Source organism: Polyodon spathula, chromosome 1 (genome assembly GCF_017654505.1).
Source record: "Polyodon spathula isolate WHYD16114869_AA chromosome 1, ASM1765450v1, whole genome shotgun sequence".
Taxonomy (NCBI): domain Eukaryota; kingdom Metazoa; phylum Chordata; class Actinopteri; order Acipenseriformes; family Polyodontidae; genus Polyodon; species Polyodon spathula.
Genome location: NC_054534.1, coordinates 74,235,020 through 74,257,474, shown reverse-complemented (window position 1 = coordinate 74,257,474; position 22,455 = coordinate 74,235,020). Strand labels below are relative to the sequence as shown.

General features: G+C 36.0%; 1 long non-coding RNA gene across 1 annotated transcript in view; it reads left to right on the top strand.

Moving 5' to 3' along the window:
• Positions 1–15,050, top strand: part of LOC121299345 — a 174,812-nt gene extending 159,762 nt beyond the window's left edge. Inside the window, exons 4-5 of the long non-coding RNA XR_005947387.1 lie at positions 1,025–1,096; positions 14,963–15,050. This is a non-coding gene — a long non-coding RNA (uncharacterized LOC121299345). The remainder of the gene's footprint in view (positions 1–1,024; positions 1,097–14,962) is intronic.
• Positions 15,051–22,455: the final 7,405 nt, after the last annotated feature.

Genomic DNA, 22,455 nt, shown 5'->3' with positions numbered 1-22,455 from the left:
TTATTGAATAATAAGCCCCTTTCACACTGGGGGAGGGGGTCTACTGTGTGCGCTGTGACTGGCCCATCTTAGTATACCTAGCCCTAAGTGAATTAACACATTGGACAGTACCCACTTGTGAAAAATCAATAGCCAGGTAAAAGTGTTCTTCATAGAAAGATGCTACTATATGAGGGTGACTTTGATAAGTCATAAATATATTAAGTATTTGAAAGTGGTTGCTACAGGTAATATTTAATAGTTTCAACTGTAGTTGATAGCTACAAGCAAATGGTAGGCTACACACTCTTTCCAAAACACTATTTCAAATATATTTTCTGGAAGACGTTGAAAACTTATTGCATGAATTAAGTCATTTTTGCAATTCATCTTTACCAGAAAACTTGTATGTCAAAATATACTGGAAATCTAAATATGTTATGAATAATAATAATTACAATATTTGCTTCCCCAACAGTAACCTTATATTTTTGTGATTTATTGTTCTTTATGGTAATATGCACAGTTTCCCCAGTGCTTAGTTGTCATGTTCATATATGTTTACTAACCAAACCAAAGTATAAAACCTGCCTTGCGTTCTCTTTTTGGTGCATAGTGCCTTTAAGCCATGGAGTATGAGGAAGAAATGTAACACAAATAGAGAAAGGTGAATTGATAAAGCTTAACGTTCAGTAGTAGAACACATAATTAGCATGACTGATAAATTGTTCTTTTGTTTACATTTTGTAGTCTAATCAAAATATGCATTCCCATGCATTGAATTACAAAGCGAAAGTAAGATAAAGTTTAGAAATAGCAAAAACAATTAGTTAAAATGTTTGTTTTATTTCTGGGTGTGTTTTTACTTTCTTATATCTTTATTGCTGTACTTGAAAAAAATAATACTATTAATTGTAAAATAAAAAAAACATATATAATATTCAGGACCCAAAAGGAGCTTTCTATACAGTATATATATGGTCTGCTTTATTAGCTTTATCTTTGGTATTCTTTAAAATAAATAATTGTTTTGTTTTTGTTCTAGGGAAATCTTGAGGAGTTTTGCACTTTTGATTCTCCAGTCTGAAGCTGCCCTGCTGTCAGTTTTCTTATACTGGTAAGATTATTATTATTATTATTATTATTATTATTATTATTATTATTATTATTATTATTATTATTATTATTATTATTATTATATATTTTGTAGTAGTAATATAAACTGAATCTGAAAAAAAAAAAAAAAAAAAATAAAAAAAAACTATTTATAATAGCATTAATATCCTATAGTCATTCCAGCTATATAATTGACCTTGTCTTTGGTTAAGTGCCCTTGCCTGCTGCTCGGGACACCTGTCTCTAATTCAAAACTGGCCATAAGAATGAAGTAATCATATGATAATAGTTAAAGCTACAGTATGAAATCACTTTATGTATTCTCAAATTACATAATTAGGGCTTCTGTTTTTCAGTTATTATTAATCTCATTTTTCAGTGCTTAATGCTTTTTTTCTGGGGCTTTTGCTTTTTATATTCTGTATGAAATTATTGTTTTTCGTTACTTTCCAAAATGCTTGTTTTTTTGTGTATTAACACATTTACAATATTTAATACACCTTTAACTGTAGTTGGTAGTGTAGCGTCAGAGTGGGTTATAATATCATTCTGTGTATGAAATTAACAGAATTGAAATATATATGGGGGGGGAGGGGGGGGTCCCAAGCCATTCTCTGTGTCTACTTGGTTTCTGGTCACAAACTTCCCCACTGACAAAGAATGCTTTTAAAAAGAGTCATAAATTAACTGCTGGACAAGTGTTTTATCTTCCCCCGTTACGGAATAAATCATTTGGTGCCAGTAATATCTTGCACAAGGCAAGCCAGACAGTTTTGGGTGCTTTGACACCTCGGACAGGAAACAGTCCATCTCATAAATCCAACCAACAGGGGGCGAAACAGCAGACCAATTGAGAACAAGTGACCATCTCTGAACGAGAACAACCAATGAAAAACACCCCATGTGACTCAGGCACAGCGCAAAATAAACAAATTGACCAATCACAGGGTGGAAGTGAGAATCACAAAAGCAGCCGTGCGACTTTCAAACGATATGCTTCCCATAGGTGCTTCTCACATTAAGCAAACTCCCCACAGGAGAAGCAGGGCTCCAGGCAAGAGAAAGAAAGTCGTGCTGAGAGTAAGTGGCTTGGAGTTCGGAGGAACGAAATGGAAGCTAAACTGCTCTGAACAAAGTTTCTGAAGTCATGGGAGCATAAGTGCTCAAATTGACGGAAGGCATGGAAGAGCCAATGTTCTGAAGAATGGCTAAAATCATATTCTGAGAAGGCTGAAATCAGCTTTGAAGAGAGCCCTAGCTATTTGCCCTATGAGAGACTGAAACAATAAACGGGACACTGCCTTCATCTGAAAATGGTTCTTGGTTTCCACGTCGCTCCACGAAACGGACGGAAGCATAGCCAACAGCTGGGCAAGGTCATGTACTAGCTGTACAGATGAATTGTACCGAGAACACTTATACAAACTACATAACTTTCCAATTGCGTCTGATCAGCGGAACTCTTTCCAGTTGAAAAACTGCCAACAAAAATAATGCTGCAAGACAACAAGCTGATCTCCATTTGGCTTATATTAACTGAAGTCGTCTTTTAAGTTTTGTCAGTATTTTAAACCAGATAATTGTTCTTGTATTAATGCCCCCAATGTTTGCGTTCACATTTCTAAGCACGTAAGGTTTGTGAAAGTGTGATATTGCAAAGTAATTTAATATAGAAAAGACAGAGCCTCATATTCTCAACATTATTAACCTTGCATTTTCAAGGTTAAATGTGAACACAGATGTAATTCTCATAAAACAGAAATAAGTACTGACCATTTTGCTCAAAATGTGCCAGGCAGTTCCATTAATAATGTATAATGAATACTGTAATGATTTAACAAAGGAACTTCTGCAGGTAGCCAAGTTCTAAGGTCACATTATTTTATCACTGTAAAATTTAAATTTGAGCTTTTTTTCTTAAAGTCAATAAATTGGCTAGTAACTTCAAAAAAGGTCAAACTCAGAGTTATTGTTTTCCATAATAATTTCTCAGGTCATTAAGCTTATTCAAGTCAATTGAAACTGAAACCCATAAAAGTAAATGAAAGGCTGTAGTGCCCAGAATAGTGTCTAGATTTCATAGATAATAAAGGAAAGTGCTATGCCTAGTAATTGACACTCACTGATTGCTTGTAATGGGCAACACATACTAGAGAAGGACTGCTCTGAGGGGGTTATATTCTGGTAGTCAAGATGTCTGTGGTGCCCCCCCTCCTAATTGTTTTATATGTTTGTTTTTTTTTGTAAATAGTATTCATGCAGCTTTTACAAAATGTTGTCATATCTGTTCTCTTCTAGTGAAAATATGCATTCTCGTAAAAGGGTGGTAACCACAGCTTTACAATCATTTGTCTTTTATAAGTAAATGAAGCATTATCAGTTGTCTCCATTTTCTTTAGTTATTGGTTCTTATATTTTATTTTATATACTAAATATTCATTATACTGTATATTCCCATTTGTATTACATTTTTTTTTCAGCAAAAGAACACAGAACGTTATTATTTTGTTTTCTTGAAACAGTACTTATATTACAGTACTTAGTGCTGAAAGACTCAAATATAATTCTGTACTTTAAGGAAAATGTTGAGTTCAGTGACAAGGCTTCAGATTAATTGACGCTTTGGTATGAAAACAAACTTGACAGCATCAAAATACGCTGGCACTAATGCTTTGACACAACCACTTGATGTGAAAATACCTTAACTGAAAACAGTAATTTCACAGTATTTAAAAAGTGAAGGCCCCGAAAAAAATAACGATTTACATAAAACTTGAAAATAGCTCAAAATAAGCACCAGAATTAATAAAAAGCAAAACATAGAAGCCCTAAATACAGGCTATTTGCATTAACATGCTGCTATGGTCAGACCTGGTCAGCAAACTAGTCATATCACATATTGCACTAACACAGAGTTAGGCAGGTTTACATATTTAGGATATTGTCCTATAGATGAATTTAAAGTAATGGTTACAAATTTAGTGATTGCCAGAAGAATTACCTTTTATTCCTATGATTTTCCACTTTAAAATAATGTCTACTGACTCATAATGAAGTAAAGTGATCCACATAACTTTAACCATGAGAAAAGAACAAAACATAAATATTCAGCTGCTGTTCCTGTTCAATTCTAATTTAGTCACTTTTCTATTCTTTAAAAGTGTTAAATACCCATGACAATGTTTTGGAAAATGGATTTCATGCCCAGCAAGCATTACCTTATTCTTTTTCTAATGTGTTTTTCTTTCATATGTGCCATCAAAAAAGACAGTGTGCTTACTGTGTTAATGCATGGACTTGACACCTCCAGTGTGGTTGAACACATTAAACTGCAGTGCTGAAGGAATATGAATAGCTGCAAATGTTATTATTTTTTTTTTACTTTTGACCTAGTTTTTCTTTGCATTACTGTGCTGCTGTGAAATAATGATATCTACTGTATTTCCATTAGACCACTTTACTATTTTAAAATACACTTAGTAATCACTTTCACTCTGTGGATAGCCATCACTGACACTCTTGTCATGAGAAAAACGAATGTGTTACTAGTGGCAGGTATCTTTTAGAAAAGTCTGTCTGCCCTCATCTCGCTCTGATAGAGTCACAAGGACATGACAGGCTGTATGCCTGCACGTGTGGTAATCAAAATGTGTCATTTCTGAGTGTCACAGGAAAAGAGTTAGACAATATACTTTGTGTGAGACACAAGTTAGGAAAGGGAATTATATTTTTAATTGATGAGAGGGTTTTTTTGTCATATTAAGTCAAGAATAACACAGTGTAACAATTTAATTTTATTTATTTTTTTGTTCCTGGGTAGTAAGTGTTATTTCCTAATTGCTTATGCCTCAAAAGTATAGAAAATGGCTATTATTCCCCACAAACTTTGCTTTTGTGACCAAGACAGTGATTTTTCAAAATATCACTATTTCCAATGGGAAAACGGGCAAATGTGTGTCTTTTCGTTCACATAAAGTCAGAAAAAAACAACATATGAATCCAAATTAACATGGATTTATGCTAAAGTAATACAAAAATGACTACAAAAGATTTAGAAGTGAGTGGTTTTTCGAGATTTACGATTATATTGTAAATACAGTATAATCGTAAATCTCGAAAACTACTCACTTCTAAATCTTTTGTAGTCATTTTTGTCTACAAAAGTAGAGTAGACCATGCTGGGTGCCTCAGCCCACCACCTTTGTGAGTTGGGCCTTCAAAAAAAATAAAATCGTACAACAGTGTGTTCCCATATTATTATTTTTTGTACTCAGTCCACAGATTCGCCAGCCACGGCTTCAGCCTGTGTGTCCCCTGGTATACGCTACGTGCAGACCAGGTGTTTGACTACACGTGGTTAGGGTAGGGACTGCTGCTTCAGCACCATGTCAGAGGCTGTAGCCTAATGAGTAAAAAAATCCAATATTTCCAATTGCACCATGGCATTAGATTTATACATTACCATGAATTAAGTGAGAGGGAGAGTAGTCAGTTCAGCTAAGTTGGACTACATCATCAAAATGCACTCGAAAAAGATGAGGGAACTAGGAATTAGGCAATCCAGCAGCCATTGTGTGTGTCTGTGTGTCCGTTTTGATAACAGTGAAAAAGTAGACAGACCCTGAGACTGCATAGTCACTTAGATTGGACTGCAATTACATTTTAAGATTTGTGGTTCTTTTATGTAAAACACACAAAAAAAGCCACCTTGTAATGATGCAAGTCCTGGCTTGGTCCACATTTATGCCGTGTTGTATCAGTACAATACTGGTAAAATGTATTTTGGTTTAGAATATACCCATGCAATACCACTTTCTGTCCTAGCTCACATTTCAACACTAGTACCGATATTGCTGTGATATACCTGTCTACATTTGTATCAATACGATGTCAGTCATTATACCGGTGACTTTACTTGGGCGTTAACCTCTTTTCCAAGGGTGACCGCTGTTACTTTCTTTTAAATGGCTGCCTACACAAGCAGTATGTTTTGCCTTGATGTCTGTGTGTACGTTGTGTTTTTGGTTGTTCCTAATCAACAAGCAACGCACAAAACATGAGAGGATGAGACAAAAGTATGTTACGTAAGATTAGTTCTGGTAATAGTAATTACATGCAATGCCTCAGACTCTGTGTAGTGGGCATGCCTCAGACTCATACATTCCATTGTTGTCCCAATCCTGTCTTCATTTGAACTGTATCGGTACTAAACTTGCTCTTGTCTGAGTTTCATATTGATAGTTATACCGGTATGGTACCGGTAACTCCAGTGTGAATAGGCGTTTTAATAATAAACATGGATTTATTACCCATGTGTCACAAAGACGGCCGGAGTGGGTGGCTGAGCAAATGCATTTAATGAATGAACAGACAGACAGAAAATAAACGGTTGCAACAAACAAAACAGGTCACGGCACATTTGCCAAAATAAACAGACAAACAAAACGGACTAAACAAAACACGGTGAGCAGATATTTTACTACGACTACGACTACTATTATTATTATTCGTATTACCTTGTCTCCAATCCCATTCTCCACTCACCGAACACACAACTCCGAGTGGGTGAAAACATGCTGCTTTTATGCAGCTGTAACGAGACTCGACTGCTAATCAGTCATTCAATTGGAGTCGCAATTAATAAAGTGCAATTCCCAGCTCACATATTACATTTTACTTGCATGTGAAGTGCTGTGCAATCTTCGTGCCTAAATACAAATATACATTTTAAACACTCGTGTTACACAGGCCCATTTATATCCTGTGTACCGATGACTATACATCAACATTAAAACACAAAATATACACAGGGGCGGGCACTTTGGCACACCATGGCATAATATAAGAAAAGCATTCCCTTTGGTGTAACTTTTTTTTTAATTTTGCATTTATTATAATGTATTCATTTTTTCAAACATCTATAATTAGCCATAACTAATTGCCTGTGTTGTATAGTCTGTCAAATTTGTTAAGTGTAAGAGTTCATTGTAACAGCTGAGGTTTACATGGCTGACTTTGGCAATTATATTTGTTGTACTGTAAGTATACTGTCCTTGGCCCATGAACATCACAATGCTAATGAAATACTTATGTAAGCCCAGCAAGTAATTTGTTTCTCAAATCTTAGATAAGTTATTTATTTGAAGTTATCAACTGATTTGTTTTGTTTTTAAATCTAATCAAATGTTCAAAATAACAACGTTGAAAATCAATCTAAAAAACATTGCTTGTGTAATTGTTTTCACAATGTTGACTATTTATAGTTTGGTTCTCACAGAACGGCTAAAAAGTAGTCCTGGAATTTAAATGTGTTAATCCTGAAAACATGTTTGATCCCTAATTTGCATACTGGAACACAGGTAGTTGGGTAAGTTGACAAGTTATGTGAGAAATAGGTGTTGACACTCCTATAATGAAAACACTGTTTTTGCAGATCTGTCAATTTAATATTACCCTAGAGCTACCTTGTAATATTTCATTATATATTACACTGAATCGCATTACTGCTTTTAAAATGTGAAAAATGAGTTTCAATGTTTTTCAATGATTTTTTCAATCATCTTGTCATTGGAAATCCTTACATGAAGCACAGGTCCAACGCAGAAAGACGATTTTTAAAATATGATTTCTGAAAAGTATATACTGCTTGCAAAAATCATAATTTTTAACCCTATACCGCCTACATGGAATGACTAAACTGTGCATGTATCCAACAACTTTCTATTTTAGCGCTTGTAGTTTAATAACTATAAATCACAAATTAAAACCCAATATATCAACAAAGGTATTGAGTAGACCTTTCCAATGATATCATCGGTTGTATTGTAGGGTATTTTATAGATTTTATCTTATAAGCAACATCTCCAAAAAAATATTGAAATATGACATAATATTTCACAAATGTGCAAATTTTAATATTTTTCCAAACGATTTAGAAAAAAAAAGATAAGAGTATATGGGAGATGTGCAATTATGAGGATTTCAAATATTTAATCAGAATTGAAATAGCTTGTACAGTTGCAGAGCTAGATAAGATTTTGTAATGTAAAAAAAAAAAAATGTGCATGAGAGCCGAAACGCCGGATGTGGAACTGAAAGTGAAACAGAAGAAACCTGTAAATATAATCCCATTTGTGATTAAAGTTAATTATTTATGTGTAGAAGACTCAATGTGTAGAAGACTACAGAAGATGCTGAGTATGTTTAGTATTAAACATTGCAAATACTGTATAGGTTAAAAATAAATAAATAAATAAATAAATAAACTACCAATAATAAACAGCTAAATAATACAAGTAATGACTACAGCAACATACTTATCCATCGTTTTCACACAGAAAGTACACTAATAATAATAAACAAAATAGTGATAAAACAACACTTACACGGCAAATATATTATGTTAGCTTGCTAGAGATCAGACAGATGTCATATTTACTTTCACCTCCATCCAGAGAATCATTTTCAAAACGGGACACAATAAAAACGTATATAAATTAAAAATAAATGTAAAACATTTATAAGAGGGCTATCCTATATGTCTTTTCAGTAATTAGTTTCTTGCCTCAGTCGGCATCTGAGGTGCCCTGCAGCTGCACGCAAACAAACATAGCGTATATGAAGTAAATGTTTAATAATAACATGAAAAAATAAAACGCGACTAGTTAGACCCAGTTCTTAGCTTTCGGATGAGTTATAGAATGGCACTTTTTGGCCTTGCAGAACCGGAGAAATAGACGTTTCAAAGTGTCAATAGAAAAAATGGCAGTCAAAAAATGAAACAAATAAAGCCACACCTACCACGACCCTAAACCAATTACATGGGGATATTTACCGTAGCCATGGCTATAACCCAATGGAAAAAAAAAAGATAGTTAAATGGACGGCTGAGGTATATCATGTTTCATCACAGTCGGCAGCAAAGGCTAAGCAACTGTTTGCAAAATGTTTAAGGAATACTTTTTTTTTTTTTTTGCTGTTCAGGATTTATGTAAAAATATGAATACGTCCAATCCTGTAAGTCCCCACATACTAGCGTGACCACCTTTGTAAAATGCAAAAACAGGACACTATTTACATGGGGGGTAGTAATGATTAGTTGTAGTGATTTTGAGAGTAAAATGATGCAAAGAAATGCAAAGAAAAAATAAATAATCAGTCGCCTCCCACAGTAAAGCCACCTCATTCACACGGTTCACAGACTGGGAAGAAGCAATGAATATCTGTTATAATATTAGCGAACTGAATATTTATTACTCCTCCACTGAAACATGTTTACCTATGTTGAATTACTAGTGGCTCCATGGTGTCAATACCCACATTTATATTTACTACTACAATTTACACCACAAGCCTCAATGATATTTTTTTCACATACACGATATGTGACGTTAGCTATCTTACCGTTCATGTTACATACACCCCCATGTATTGCAATGGTTCAATCTGCCATGTTAGTGAACTCCGCGAAAATCATATTTTCAGTACCTCAAAAAGAACACAGGAGGGATCCCCTCCCTTTACATTATATAACTAACTGAGAATAGATCTGGTGCATCTATTGATAATCTGGCAAAATCATACGCTCGCTACACATGCAGAGTCGTTATCGGCATGAGATGGGATGTCTGTGTGGTTCAGTTGTGCACACCATGTGAAAGATTTCTGGGAGCGTGCCTGGATACAGTACTTAAAAAAAAAAAAAAAAAGTTTTAACTGGCGAGTGAGCGAGTGTCAGGCATTGCAAAATAACGAGGCAGGGGCGGTGCTGTAATGCGCTATAAACAGGTATGCTATGGTTTGACTGTTGTGCTAAACTGTAAGATTGTTTGAAGTCTATGAATTCAAGACAAATTCAGTCCCAGAGGCATGATGACCGAGACTTGATCTTTACATTTCGGGACTGTCCCGCCCAATTAGGGACGTGTGGTCACACTATATATACTATACAGACCTCCCTGTATGCTGCTTACAAACCCCATTTTGTTTTTTGGGGAGTGTGCAGAGGACCCAATACTTAAATAATGTCACCAGAAGGGGCAAATGCATTTCTGTCACTGATTTTCCTTTTAAAAGTATCCATACAGCAAAGGCCTAATTTTTTATTCCTGTTATTTCTTTATTATGCAATATATCTGTCAAATGCCTTGCATTGAGTGTCTCTAAATGACAGTCGTCATTTCCTTATTATGACTGGGAATTGGTTTTATGCATTTGTTTTTTAATAATATTGGCAGATTTCACTGAAAAAAGCACAGTTAGTATGCCCATACAAGTATATATTAACATGATTATGTTTTTACCTTCTGTCCTTAGATTTATGGACCCTTATGTACACATACTGTCAGTGCAATTCCTATCTAAGACATCTTGGTGTGAGGGAAGAACTGACTGACTCGCATGATGTATTGCTCAGTTTCTAGTGAATCACAGCTGTGTAGCCCCTACTACTGAAACAGTGAGAGAAACCACCCTGTAGTTTTGCAGGTTGTAAAATAGTGGGTCTGCTTTTTGACCCAGTGTTGAAATTAGTTTAGCTGTATTTTAGCCAGCAAGAAAGTAATGGCTCTCAATTAAAAAATTGGAGACCATCCAAGCTAGGTAGGATTTAACCAGATGGAGATTATCATTCATTTGTGTTTATATTATTATGTTAATGTTATCCTTTCTTTCAAAAGGAAAATATTAATTCAGTAGTTTTGCAGACCATTAGGGAAGTTAACCCAAGATCTGTACACCCAGTCTTTATTTGTTACTGCATTGCTGTTATACAGCTTGTAGTGTGTGTTTTTGTTATGTTTCATTCTTTAAGAAAATAAATAATTGCAAATATTAACAAAGACACACATTTATAAAAGTTATAGGAATACATTCAATTTTAAGAAATAACTATAAAACTAACTTGTGCACAAAGGCAAAGCCTAAATTAACAGCAACTGCAATTTTTGCCAATGATCAATATGTAGAACAGGTGCACAGCATTACCACAGACTCTGACAGGCGCTTCCAAGACTTTGTAATGCTAGAACCTGTAGCAACAGTTGTGTGCTTTCCATTTGATGCAGACATTGATGTTGAAGAAATTGCATCAAAAATGGCATCAATGTGACACTATCACACTGAAATTTTGACACTGAAAAGCGACCGCCAGATCAAATTGAGGGCACCTTATTGTGGCAGAATATAAGAGTCGGCTTTCTCAAACATGAAGATCATCAAGTCCAAGTGCCCGTCTATTCTAACAGATGATCACCTGGACGTCTGCTTGGCTAGCAATCAGCAGCTACAATCCACACTTCGAACAAATTATTGACCCCATGCAGTGCAAATCGTCCATAGCAATTTAATAAGGTGAGAAGGTATTATTTCTTGGAATTTTAGGCAAAAAGTATTTAGTAATAAATTTAAAAAATATGTCCTATATAGACAACCTGGCACTACTGTGTTGTGCAGCATGTAGGTATGTGTGAAGGGAAGGGTGGTTAGAGGTTTTACTGTATGTAATAATTTGACAATTCATTGCTGGTAGACTGTTAGGATGAGGCTGGAAAAGTAGATCCTAGGCACCTAAAGTTTGGGCACCCCTGTGCTAAAGGAATCCCTAAGAAACATGACAATCACTGTAGTGGATATAAAAGTGATGTTGCCTAATGTATACCTTATTTCAATAATATATCATTTCAGTATTGAATTTTCAGTGTATTCGATTTGAACAGAATTTTCAGGAAAAATGTTTTCTTCAGTCACACACAAATCAAAATATATTCTTTTTTTTTTTTTTGATAAGCTATCCAGTATATTAGTTTCATAATCATCAAAATACATGCAGCATTAAGTAGGCATTGCTTTAGGCAGCAGCCTTTACAATAATTTAATAATGTTTCATTGTGACACTTTGATATAAAAAAGAAAATGATAAGTCATCTATTTGTTAAAAAAAAAAGAAAATGATTAGTCATCCATTTAGCAGTAGGCACAATGCACTAAAGCAGGTGCAAAGCCAGTTTGTGTCCAGTTTTCCAAAGGCCCGCATTTGATTTTACAAACACAGGCCCAAATTTATAAAGGGGAAAAACCCACCACAAAAAGCCACGTATTGCGCGTGTTCAGTACGGCTGCACTCAGCATCAAAATAACGACCTATTTTATAAGACTAATTAGGTAAAGCAAGCGATTCCGCAATCAACCAATTTAAACACCCCTCATGGCAATTAGTGATGGAGAATTACACACCTCTCTAAACAGCTGTTTAGGTCATCCTTCTGTGTGTAGGCTACACATTCCAAAAGAAAATGTATGGCACACAAAGACCTCAGTCTGGGACTAGCCATGGTGATGAGGATGCTCAGAACCGAAAACTGAAATTTACCAATATGGAATTGGAGATTTTGGTACAAGCAGTACTTGTAACACATGAAGATGTGTTACAAGCTTGAAATACATCACCAGGACAAATGAAGAAAATATGGAATGTGCGGTGGCTTCTTAATAAACAAATGTACTACTTCAGAGTTTGTAATAGGTTGCTTATACATTGCGACGCATCATCCAGTTACTGTGCTTCGCATATTAGTTCAGCTTCTTATTTCGTATAGAATAATTTCAGCTATATAGACTTTTCAAACTTCAGAAACAATAAGTTTTATTTACTTACATCCATGGCAATCAAATGGGTGGATAATCCTTCCATTGTTGTACAGCAGCATATTCAGCAACAATACAGCTGCGTATGCACAGTCTTCATTTTAACTACAACTTATATCTTCTTAAAGTCTTATGCAGTTACAACTCTCCCATTTCTTATGTTTGTCTGTGTTTCTTACTCTATGTTTGATTTTAAAGCATATCTGTATGGTATATATGGTCAAAAAACTGTACTTGCTCTAGCTACAAACTAACTGCGTCATCTGTCCCTCTGTCCTTTTTTTTTTACCGTTTTCTTTCCAACTCAAATTTAACAATACTGCCTGAACCAGTATTGTTAAATACCAAAATACCATATTACAAAAAATACATTCTGTAGGCATTAGTAAAATAACGGTGGAGGATGAGTCCTCATTGATATGAGACTTTTTCTTTAGTTCGCCTCAGAATATCGTTCCATCTTTTCTTAATCTCCTCCACCGTTGTTATAATAATACCTACACTCTAGAAGTAAAGGCTCTCGTTAGAACCTTGCTTTGCCACTGTGGGGAGACCTTTTTAACTGCTTCTAAGAACCTATGTGTGTTTTATAAATCCCATCTAAGAATTCAGAACCGTCAGCGTCTGTTTTACAGTCATAAAACATGCACAATCCTTTTATAAATCTGGGCCTCAGTGTTTTGTTCATTTGGGGTGTGGCATCACTGACATGAACGAGCAATTTTGAGGCACAGTTCCTCAAGTCCTATGTTTTAGACATATTCAGAGCAGGTTTAAAGAGGTGTGCTAAATAATTAAACCCCAGGGGATTCCACAAATAAACAACAACAAAAATATATTCAATTAAAATTGTTCAATTCTGTGAGGATTCTGCAACATATTTAAGCATCCCTGTTATTATCTTACTATTTTGCATTCTGTTGTATTTAGCATTTTTTACTGGTTAAAATATTAATGAAGCTAAACTCTTTTCATATAGTCCCCCTCGCTGAGAGCCTGAATAAGCATGACCGTGCTACGGAGCAGAGCAAAGCCCTTTGGGGCTACACAAGTAGAGAGGAGCAAAAATAACCCTAAGATCTGACCAACCAGTGTGGAAACGGGGTCAGCGTTTATTAACTCTTCTGCACAGGACAGAGACTAGTTTGTTAATATTTCTAAATGCAATAAGTATAGAAGTACAGTGAAAGTGGTGCTAGCCACTTATTGTATGCCCACCTGTGCTCTACCATCACTGGTAGGGTCACACAGTCTTTTTATATGTAAATACACCCTGACGTTTCTACATCAGTCCCTCTGTGTCTCTCAATCACTTGCCTACCCACTACAGGGGTATAGACCTAGAACAAACTCATCTAGAGAAAGACCTTGGTGCTGAAATAGACTCATTGCTATCAGCAACCAGACAGCAATGGCCACAGAATACTTGGGTATATATCCAAAAGTGTGGAGTTTAAACCCAAGGAGGTTATGCACTAGTGAGACCGCAAATAAAGTACTGTGTGGCATTTATGGTCAACACAGTACCAAAGGGAAATGATGACACTGGATAGAATCCAACGAAGAGCAACCACACTAATCCCAGTTCTTAAAAGAATGAGCTATGAAGTCTGAAATAATTGAATTTGTTTAACCTAAAACAGAATTGGGGGGAGGTTTGCATATCTTAAAAGGAGTTGACATAGTTCAATCTAACCAGTACTTAAAGTGCAGAACAGAAACCAGGACCAGATAATACAGAGGGAAGGAGACACTTCTTAACACAGTGAGTGGTGAGGTCGTGGAGTCAGAAACCAGACAAGCTTAGATGAGCTTCTCTTCTTTGTAAATGTCCTTATGTTCATATAAAGTCATTATAGTACCATTATATCCCAGGAAGAGAGCACACAATTAACAATAGATAACAATTACGTGTTGTGCTTTTTAAAAAAAGAGAGAGAGAGAGAGAGAGAGAGAGAGAGAGAGAGAGAGAGAGAGAGAAATGATCCAAAACATTTTGAAACAACTACAGAATTTCATTGGATTTAACCTTCTTTCAATTTTTATCGTCTGGGGTGGACAATATTAACTTTCAACTAAACTTTGTGATCACAATTTCAAAATAATTTGACGATCAAAAGGAATTCAAGGCCTGCTATTTTTTTTACATATCTTTTTCACATTTTTTTTATGTTATAATGTAAAACTTCACAGACAGCTGAACACTGACAATTTCATCTTCTAGGTGGGAATACGATTCAGTTGTTCTGCTGGCCATTGAAATGTGTACATCTGACAGAATGTTGGCACCTGCATAAACTGTAAAGAAAAGCCTCAACACCTGGTAGGTTCTCCTTTATTAAAAACGTTCCTCCTTTGTCTATCTTTGGCTTAAAAATTGTATGATTACTGTGTGAACCCTTTAACTTTTATTTCTTTCTTTAGGAACATATTGCTTTTATTTTAGTAGCTTTAGGGTGAAATATAGCTAGTTGCTGCAGTTGCTGCTGCTGCTGCAAAAAAAAAAAAAACTTTCTATATAACTTTTTAATAAACAATATCTATTTAAAACATCATCACAAGTACAGTGGTGCATATCAGTCATAATCGCCTAAGTAAATATTAAAAATAATATTAAATGTACAATGTTAAATTACAAGGTTTGCCAACCATTATAAACATTTACCATAGTTAGCCTATGTCCGACATCATCAGAAAGAAATCAAGCGCAGGTCTCGAGTTGTTTTTTTTTTCTCAGGAAAAAGCAGAGAGAATCTTTCAATGGCCGAGTGAGACTGATAAAAGCTGAATGAAACCGGGAAAAAAAAGGGGGCAATACGCATAGCCCCTGCACCACAGAGTTAACACGCACATAAACAAAGGAGATAGCTGCTTCTGCATCCAGCGCTCAAAGAATATCACAGACATTTGCAGAGCTTATTAAAATGTTATAATAAGAAATAATTATTGATGAATTTGGTGATAAAACAAGCGATCAGGAGATGATTTATCCGTATGCACGACTATAAAGAGGTATGTAATAAATACAGTGAACAAGGGATGGTGCGGGGCTGGAGATGCAGTACTGAGTGTCCTGTTGATATGCAGTGCACTTTAAACCTGTTTTACTGTGAAAAAAAAATAACTTTTAAACAGCGTGTGTGAAAATAAATTGGACCTGACGTGCCTGACAGGCGCTGCGTAGGCAAGCATTGTAGAACACAGAGAGATATGGTAAAGGAAGTCAAAAGATAAATAAAAAAAAAAAACATGGTTGGTAAGCTATGGTATAAATGTATAATATATCCATGGGAAAACTGCAAAATTACTGTAAAAATGTACATGGTAAACTTTAAGGGTATTGCCTAATCTTTTCAAACCTGATTCATTTAAAAAAAAAAAAAAAAAAAAAAAAATGGAATAACCCCATGTGAGAGGCTGCTGCTGTGTGGGTGTGTGCATTCGCTGCTGAGTGACCGGCTGGAGATCGACAAGGAGGGTGAGGCTAACACGCCCCACAGGCGCGCAGGTTTTATTACATACACACACAGTGAACCACTCACATGACACTGCCAACAATAGTAGCACACTGAGGACATACAGGAGAATGTAAGTAAAGCCAAATAAAAAACTATAAGACAAAAGGTGAAGTGAAAACAGCACTTTACTTAACTTGCTTGCAAGTAAAAACATGCCTTTTAAATGTATCCAGGGTATTCTAAGTGAAATTTCTACACACACTAATTATTTTATTTATATATGTGCACACAGAGCATTTGAAATACTGTTCATGCTGCATGTTTCTAATATCAAGACTGAAGTTAAGATTTAAAATGTTATAACGTGCAAGAGTTATATATCGTTCTTTATCATTACTATTTCTGGCAAATGTGTAGATCTCATGCATCAGCCCATTTGTTAATAATGACACGTCAAACGCTCACAGCAGCAGCACTTGTTGCTGCCATTGTCTCAGAGGGAGGGAACTTCGACTGGACGCCTGTAAAAACCTGATGAGTGTCACTTAATTCAGCCCCACAATTTAAAGAGGTGTGTCTTCCGGACACATAGCACTAAGCAATTATATAACTTCTGAGAATTTGGCATTTTGTTTTGTTTTTCAAAATACCAAATATTTAAACTACTTTTTTATTGTTCTAACTTTCAGAATAATGTGAAAACTGAAATTCAGAAAGATTAAAATCTATTAAGTATTTTGATCAATTTGTATGTGTAGTATAATGAAGTTGGTGTAGTTTTTTCGAAAAATAAATAAACCTCAAACGAAACACAGAAATGGCGCCGTGGCTAAGTCTGGAAATGCCATTACCGCTTGTCTTAAAAACAAACTGTTATACAATAAAATCCACTTAGAAAAGTATCCATTTTTTGTGTCAGATGTAATCTGGGTGAATTATGTAATCCAAAGAATTATATATTGTGAGCTTTATGTAATATTTTCAGAAATTATTATTACGATTAATGACTTTTTTTTTAATGACGTTTTATTGTCTTTTGCGATATGTAGCGACTTTAGAGCTCTGTAAATATAAAGTAACTCAAACATACTTAAATATTTTGAGACAGAAAAAAAGTTGTGTTATATATATATATATACAGTACATATAGAAAGTGTACACCCCCTTGAACTTTTTTCACATTTTGTTGTGTCAGTGACTCAGAGTTTAATGCATTTAAATGATAATTTTTTTCCACTTATCTAAACACCCTACTCCACACTGTTAAGGGGAAAAAAAGTTTTTATTAAAAAAAAAAATATATATATATATATATATATATATATATATATATATATATATATATATATATATATATTAAAAATACAAAACTGAAAGACCATAATTGGATAAGTCTCCACCCCCCTGAGTTAATACTTGGTGGAAGCACCTTTGGCAGCAATTACAGCTGTGAGTCTGTTGGGATAGGTCTCTACCAACTTTGCACACCTAGATTTGGCAATATTTGACCATTCTTCTTTACAAAATTGTTCAGGTTCTGTCAAGTTCCTTGGGGAGCGTTGATGGACAGTAATCTTCAAGTCATGCCACAAATTTTCAATTGGTTTTAAGTCTAGGCTCTGACTGGGCCACACTATTAGAAAAAGTACACATTCTGTGCACCAGAAGAGAAATGTCCCAAGCAATTATTTGGAATCTCATCAGACAAATAATGTTGATTAAGAATGAAGGGCTCATAATAAGCTTTAAGTAATGTAATACTAATTGCATTTAAAACATATTCTAGAATAGAGCTCTACTTTTGAATTAAAATGTGAGGGGTTCACTGTGCATATACGTTTGTATGGGTGTTGTTTTTTGCATCAATGCCCTGAACTTGCCTAATGGCAACAAGCCATATATGTAGGGGGGTGCCCACTAACAAGACTTGAAAGGCCATTTACTTTGCAGTTAATGTGTGTCTCTCAAGAGCTGGAATGCATAATTTAGGAGTGTCTCCTTAAGTCAGGATGTTAATATTTTGCTAACGGCAGCAGCTGCTTTTATTAGTTTACACAGTATAGCACCATGCCAGGGAGGTTAGAATATAGTGAGTCTTTTCAGACAATTAATCTTTTATTTATTTATTTTTTAACTCCATAGTTACAAAACCAAAAATAATTACTATTACAAAGCCAGAAAATAACACAATTTACACCACATCCAAATTTAGAAACCCACATTGGTTGAGTTGACGAATTTAGCAGGTATGAAAAGTTGCTGCATTCTCAGAAATGGAAACTAAAGCTTAACTTTAGCTCAGTCTTGATGCCAGTCATGCCCTTGGCCTTTCTATTTCCAATTAGGGCTGTGCTGTTCTGTACTTCATGTGATGTAGACATTCACATGGTTTACATGATTGTGAAACTTTGCCAAAGGTTGGGATTGATGGCAAGAGCTTCTTGAAAGCTTGGTTCAAAGGGTTGTCGAGTTGTTAGTAGTCTGACATAGCGCCAGTGGTGACTCCAGAATTCTGGAAGAGGGGAGACAAAGGGGTGGTAGATAGATGGGCTTGGGGTGCAGTGAATTTTTTGTCATATGCCTTCATTGTTAAGATCCAAATCAACTGATCTCCACCCAGAATTTCAGATCCTGCAGACTAGTGTAATTTGGTACTTAAGCCCGGGTCTTTACAGGTACTATCACTATAGCCAAAGAGACTGAGATTTTCACATTTAAAGGAAATAAATCCATGGATTTGGATTTTTACAATTCCATTCAATTTCTGTTAGCGTTTATCAATAAATCAGTATTGAATATCTATGTGGCCTGATGTCCTTAACAGCCAGCATAGCAGTGAGAAGTTGTTTTTAAGCTGTTGACCCATACACACTTCACATCTTCAGAGGTAATCCACCCTGAGCCATGCAGTAGGACAACACTGGAAAGAGAAAAAAGAAATAAACATGAAAAGAGTGCCACCACAGAGGAGATGAGGCTGTGTGGCTGGGCTCCGAGGTTGAGAACAAGCTTTGCCCTCCAGAGCTTGAGACTGGCACAGGTGAAAAAGGATAGCGTGAGCAGAGCAAACAAAACAAGAAAAGAGTTAGGATAGTTTTGGACAACGTGGTTGGGAAGTGAGCTTTACGTGCCCTCAAAAGAGGATTCCCTGCTCCCCGCAACTGTGCCACCAATGCAAAAGAAAGAGAAAAGAAAGTCATTTATTTATTTTCTTTATTCTGGTGGGGAATTAGACTAATTTCACCGCTCAGTGGAGAGGGATAAAAACCTGTGGGAGGGAGGAAACCTCTGGTGAAACTGGCAGAAAGATGGCCCTGTCTCCGAGCATACTAGCAATACCCTCTTGGGCAAAACAAATTTCAGGGAGAGAAGAGCAAGTGTAAAGAAACCACTGCAGTGGAAGACCAATGCCCCATGTTTCTGCTGGTTGACATTGACATTGACATTGACTTTGGCTACTGTGGTAGCAGCACCTGAAAGCTGTTCATTTGTATGTATGTAATTGTGGCAAAGTGGTGAATACATGCAGATGATTGCAGTGCAGAGCAGATTAATCACACGGACAGTGATTTACAGATGCAAGGGTGTTTATTAATGATTATAATGTCCAGAGACTTATGGCAAAACCTGTAAATAATAATAGTGATGGAAGTGATACAGCGGCCTGTATCACTTCTGTTTGTAAATCCAATGAGTTTGATCCAAAACCAAAAGTCCAGTCTTTTCTCACCCACACATAACACAGACACAGTTCCTACAGTGCGTGAATTATGTGCTTGTGGTGCAAAGACAGCTCCTCAGTGAAAAGTGAGTGGTGATATCTGGGTTTGATGCTGGCTTGCAGCTGCAGCTCCGGATCGTGTTAGTAATCTTGAAACTGACAATACAAACAATTAGTGTTACAAGACAAAACTAATAAACACTCATGGTTTCTTTCGCAAATAACAGGGGCTCCTTCTAGGTTGTTGTTAACCATATACAAAGAAAAAGATCACTTTCACTATGCCCCCTATTTATACCCTCACTCATGACCCCTAGGTTAACGAGCGCATCCGCTCCTCCAATCCTCAGATGCCACGCTGTCTCCCGTCCGAGTCATTGAACTTGGGTGCCGTAGCTCAGCCCCCTTCCTAAATGACCGACTTTCACCTACCCTAAAGAATAAATTGTCATGCCATTTAGTTAAGAGTACTCTGTTCCTTTTACATAGTGCCCTCACAAGTCGGGAAGGAGATCTAACACCAAGTTCGATCTCTGTCACGGTAATGAATACTGACGAAATGCAGACAAATCATTTTTACTGTAAATAAATAAAACAAATAAATATATTTTTTAATTTAGTCATAGGGAAAGGTTTTGACAAAAAAATAACATGTAGGCAATAAACAATAAACAACGGGGTGGAACAGCCACAACAACACATCCTAACAAAAAAAAGGCTGAGAGAGAGCAAGAGGGACATGAGTAAACCATATCTGGGTAAACAGGCGGTGGAGGCGGAGGGAGTGGGTGTCTAAAGCTTCAGCGTATGATACTCCTTGAAGCATGTAGCAACGCAGATTCTGGTGCCGCCATCACTTGATGTTGATGGTAAATATTCTTTGCTAATGTCTTCACTGACACATTCGCTAACATCCGATTCAGTGGAAGAATTGTATGTATTTGAATTTAAATCGGAATCTGAATTCAGTATTATTACTAATACTTCTTTCTCACTGAGCAAATTTTGCCGGTTTACAAACACTGTTGACATTTTTGTGACTGGGTTTATTTTATGTAATTCAGTCAATATCTGGCAGAAGACGGGGAGACCAATAAAAGGTGTTACAGAAACCTAACGTTACAATATCATGTGATCAGAGGTTTTGTAGGCTCAGTAATTCAAGTTTAAAGTTGCAGAACGTACTGGTATGTTTGTATTGTACAAGCGTACCAGGAAACTGGACACAAAAAATAACAACACAACAAACATGATCCAATCTCTGGCTAGCTCTGTCGTCTTTGCACCCAATCACAGCAAGAATAAGAAAAATTTGAAGTTGGACAGGTTGAAGTGTAAAAACATTAACCTAAAGATAAAACTAAAATAACTAACTTTTTTTAATATTATTATTAAAACCAGCATAAAAATTATCCAAAGGGACTCTAACTTTCTGTTGCTTTGCACATTCTGTAACGCTTGTGTTTTCTTCTTTGTTTTTCTGTGCAAGTAAGAAATGTATCAATTTCAAACACACCAAAAACATATTCAACTAGCCACTATTGCTGTTACTAAAATGCAGGCGTGGTAATAAATAAAACAAAAACCATTAAAGTATGAGTATTGTGATTACTATTTTTGTTTACCAGAGCATTTATACTTCTAAAAAATGCAGAAACACTACTCATCACTGATACGACAAATTAGAAACGGCAAAGATCATGAGCAGCACAGAGCTTTATCCAGAGGCACAATCGCCAGATGCCTGCTTCACCTATATATCAGAGTGGAAATACACGCAATCGAAATTACTACAGGTGTAAAATGTGGACTTGAGTCATCCTATGTACCCCCCTATGATCCTCAGAAGTACCCACAGGGGTACCCGTACCCCCGGTTGAAAACCTCTGCTCTGCTGGAATGGCATAATCACCGCTCCATAGACAGTCATCTTCACTCACATCAGGATTGTTTGAAATGCAGTATTGTTGTGATAATGATATCTGACTGCATTGCACTCCAAGTCTTCATGATCGATTTATGCAAAATAGACAGTGGTGAACAGTTGATTCTGCCAGCAGAGGTCAGCTGATCGTTTCTAGATATCCATTCTGTGTACTACTTAGTGACGGACGTAACCAGACAAGGTCAAGCCATTCTTGCATCAGCCTGAACAATCATGCCCCTAGGAAAGGTCTTATTCTACACTGATAACGCACAAATGTAGCCAATTCTTCCTGTAATTCAGGAAAGTTACCTTTTAGGACCAAAAAATGACCTTTGCAAACTAAATAGCCTCTATCTTCTGACACACACCTCAGATGCTCCAAATTCATTTTCTGCTGCTGGATTTCCCTTTTCTTCAGCACACATCATAAAATGTGTGTGAAGTTTGCAGTGTAGCCATTTTAATATACCAGATTTAGGTTTTTTTAGTTAGGGAACCAATTATTCTGGCACACTTGTAAGACAGCTACTGTACACAGAGATTTGTGTACACATGAATCCAAACTGCTCCCCTTAATTTTGAACTTTTATTTCAGTTAAAGTGTGACTTGA